The sequence below is a fragment of the Cupressus sempervirens genome, chromosome 11, assembly GCF_028749045.1.
Source record: "Cupressus sempervirens isolate cs-2001-9-10 chromosome 11, ASM2874904v1, whole genome shotgun sequence".
In the NCBI taxonomy this organism is placed as follows: domain Eukaryota; kingdom Viridiplantae; phylum Streptophyta; class Pinopsida; order Cupressales; family Cupressaceae; genus Cupressus; species Cupressus sempervirens.
This window is the reverse complement of record NC_143128.1, coordinates 524,884,030-524,888,619: the sequence shown is the minus strand read 5'-3', so window position 1 is coordinate 524,888,619 and position 4,590 is coordinate 524,884,030.

Here is a 4,590-nt window from a genome sequence, read left to right as displayed (position 1 = left end):
AATATGAAAATTTGATGCAAAAAACAACTTTTCTCAGTCACTATCTACAAAGAAAAAATATGTCTACACTTAAAAAATCTATACAGATTTTTTTGATGTCACTTTAAACAAAATACTCAAACCACCGATGGAGATAGAAACTGCCAAGGGTGGGACCTCGTGATTGGTGAGTGACTCCCACCAATAAACATGTATAGGAAGATAATATAGAGAAGTGGTAGCTATAAAGAGAGACACAATATGGGGCCCAAAAAAGGGCATGAGATCCAACGTTCAAGCTCCTCAAAAAAAAAAAAAAACATCATTGATGGACCGTGCAAATGCCAAGTCTAAGGGAAAGGAATAAAGTACATGTGAAGGCCTTTCTTCTAGCCAAAAGGCCACTTGGGTAGCATGATAGACCTATCAAAATTAATGGGGCCCACAAGTAAGGTAACTATGGCTACCCTCTCAAACCCACAAACAAAAAATCAATGCCTCCAAAAAACAATACTCCTTTTCATGCACCTTTTTTTAAAGAATGCTTTTAAAAATATCTTTTTTTTTTAAATTAAAAATTTGTCAACTTTTTTAAAATAACAAAACCAAATTTTTCCTTGATTTTTGAGCCCAAGTCAGAATGGCTTGGGTGCAAAAAAATTTTGCCTCCAATTTCAACAACATCCAAATAAGACATATTTGATATGAAAATGGAAGTTTCCAAGCACTCTGAGCTTAATGGTGATGTCTATTTGGGCTTAAAGTGCTTTAAAAAATGGGTCCCCAAATCAAAAATAAAAATCCTCTAAAGGCCAAGCAAGAATTTTCATAAATAGAACAAGGGGATGAAGATTTGGAGCTTTGGTACCATGTTAAAGTTGATAAAAGCTTAACACCACACCTCCCAAGAATCACCTATATGAAAACACCTATCACAAAAAGAGATAAGCAAAAGCTATGGAGGCTGGAAATCCCAGATCCATAGATGAGACATTCTTGATGAGGAAAAATAGAAATTACTATTATCAAAAGTTAATTAATCAATATTTACAAAGAGAGATCATCCTTATAAAGGAGATCGAAACCCTAAAAATGTATAACCTAGGTTACATCATAATAATTAATAAAAGAATTAATTATTAGATGCCTAAAGTTTAGCTTAAGAAAACTAGAGCTAATTAGTAAATATCTAATTACTACAACATAAAATGATGCTGGCACTAGTACATCTAGCAGTTCCTCACTTGCTTGTGTGTTGCATACTTGCATTATGTACAAGAGCCTTTGTCTAGGTCCCATTACTGATTCTGAGATTTAGTTTGAGGTTGGGGATGATGAAATAATAGACATAGCTACAAAGATAGCCATAATCCATGTGAGAGATGAGGAAGGGAAAGTAGAGACATGGACTCATTCTATTATGGTTTGTCTATAAATTTGATGCATCATAACATTATTAATTTAAAATCAATATTTATATTAAAAATAATAATCATAACTTCATACTTATGTACATTATGTGACTCATTTATGTCTAGTTGGTGACATAGAAGGATATGAGAGATTTAGGTGTTGTCACACTTTTGAACATTTCATTTGGCCTTGAGACATCTGTGGTATATATTATTTGATTACTCATTAATTTCTTGTTTGATATTGTATTTTACATGATTTCTAATTTTCTTTTTCTCTTGCCAGATTTATCATTCAATGGGAGACAGTGTGAGGGGGTTGCACCACTAACCATTGACAAGGGGAAGGTAATTATATGTTTTAAATATATATATATATATATATATATATATATATATATATATATATATATATATATGGTTTGTAACAATGAATTTTTATTGAATTGTTTATATTATAGGGGCTAGTCTTTGATGATGCAGATACTTAGATTCATCATCAAAGACCCTTGGTCATTTCCATTCATAGTGAGAGCCCTATAGTATATATTTATCATTTATTTATTTCTTATTTTAATATTCTTAGATTATAAAGAAATTATTTTCATCATTGTAAAAACTTTATTTTTAACTATTGTAGGAAACACTTGGGGTGATGGAGGTAGATTGGCAAAGCTTTGTATCTTTACTCACTTAGCCAACATTTTGCAATCAAAGATCAGCTGAGGTAAATTATAATTATAATTCTTGAGTATATTATCATTAATAACATATTTGAATTATTAGATAAATCTAACAACTATGCAAAAATGTTTATGTTAGACTTGGTGAGGTGTGTTCTTTTTTATGACATATTTGAGGACTCCTGAGCAGTAGAGAAAGGCATGGAGAGGGGTAAATGAAGTCCACTTCATTAGTGATCAATATTCATTAGAATAAATTAATATTTTATATGTACAAATCATTTAATTAACTAGTCTAACATGGATTTTGTCTTTTTTATTCATATAGGAGCTAGAGAGTTCAGAGAGGGCATTCAAGAGGCTCCATTTTGATTATCCTCCTTCAACCTAGGATATAGTTGTCTTTTTGGGATTACTTAAGACATATTTTAAGATGACATATACCATATTGTAAGTATAAACTTTGATTTCATAGACATATTTTGATGTCATATGCCATATTTTGTATATGGATGTACAATTTGACATATATTTGCATTGAATTTATATATGATTATATATTTTGATATATCATATTATTGTGATTTTTTGCACATCTATATTTTTATATTCCATGTAATCTTGTTCATTAGAATCTTGTTAATTGAATTATTATTCATTGGAATCTTGTATATAGTTTATGAAATTTTATTCATTGTAGTCTTTTTCATTAGAATATTCTTCATGGTTTATTAAATTGATATCACCCTAATAGAAAATAATTTAACCTCTCCAATATTTAAGCATTCCAAAAATGAAAATCCCTCCTTAAGGATAAATAGCCATAAGTGAAGACAAGCCCTTGGAAATTTTCAACATCCAACTAACCACAAACGCAATGAACAAATAAATTAACAATGGATTTGAGTTATGACTCTCAAAGAATATTTCTCATATGTTCTTAATGCACCTTGTGGTCACATTGATGTGTGTTGTTCATGAAATTTCAAGCAATGAATTGATATCAGAATGACTAGTTTGAAAGTTGCGAATAGGTGCACCAATTCACTGAGGAAACCTATAAGGTTTGGCATCAACCAAGATCATTGTGCTAATTTCAAATAAAATTGAATCTCCTAAAACTAAGAGAGGTTATTATGGATATTGATATCATAGTCATTTGGCATCTAAGATTTCTTTGATAGGCCTTATGAGTTATGCGTTACAAGCATTAGAAGATAGCAACCCAAATGTGATTAGGGAACCTTGGAGATTCTCTAGTTTAGTATTCTTCTGAACATTTTATGATTTTCATGGTCAAAATGGTTGTACCATTGGAGTTAACTATAGCATCTATAGTTAATGACATAAAAAAAGTAATGCTACAATGAACAACTCAAAAGTTGTGCAGTGGTGCTCCAATTCATTCAGGAACACTATAAGGTTTGACATTGACCAAGATTGTTCTACCAATTTCAAATGAAATGTTGTAATTTTTCTATGAAAGTTGAATACTAAGATTGGAGGGATGAATCAATACCACTCAAACTTTTAACTATTTAAGAAATAATAACTTTACTGCATTCACCACTAATCCATCGCATATGTAGATCATGAACAATATAACCATGAACTTGAAATACTGAAATAATTCTAACTATGCATCACATCCATAAGAATAAATGCACATACATAACACAAATATTTGGTTACCCCAAAATCTCCAAGGTGAAGGTAAAACTAGGGTGGGGATGACAACCACAAATCTTCACTACTGCAATAATAAAGTTCACCTATTAGGGCTACAAATGTGATTACATCTGATGATCTACCCTCAGAGGGGTATTTTATATTAGGATCTTACAACACTATTAGGTCCACCATGATTAAAGGATTTAAAACTCACAATTAAGTAAGCAATATTTTAGGATATCTGGCTAGCCTATTAAGAGATTTACCCTTATTCAAATGTAAAAAATGTATGAGTACTTGATCCTTCAATTTTAAATCACAATGTTGATTAAGGATCTTCTATTTGCAATATTTGATCTAATCTCCTATTTTATATATCTCTTATTTTCTCTTCACTTCTCTTCTTTTTCGATATACTCTATTTCTTCAAAACAAAATTTGCCTATAGCATCCAAAACACAATCCCTTCACATATACATTCATCACACTTTGTATCACACAGAATAGGGTTTGGCTCTACCCTTAAATAGACATGTGTAAATTCTTCTACAACATAATGAATTATCTATATGGTTCCTTTTTTACCTCTTAATTTGGTCAAGTGACTTTCCTTCCTAGGAATTAGTGATCCATGCCAAAATGCATAGCAAACTCTGTAACAAACTCTACACTCATTAAATGTCATCTTCATATTAGACAAAATTGTTTTACCTCATATTTTGTCCCTTTCCAAAAATTCTTTTTCAAATAGTGTTTTTGATTAGATAAACAAGTTTTACAAGGATCTTGAAACCCAATAGTTAAAACATAAAAGGTTGATAATAAGCATGAAAGCCCAGCCAAAA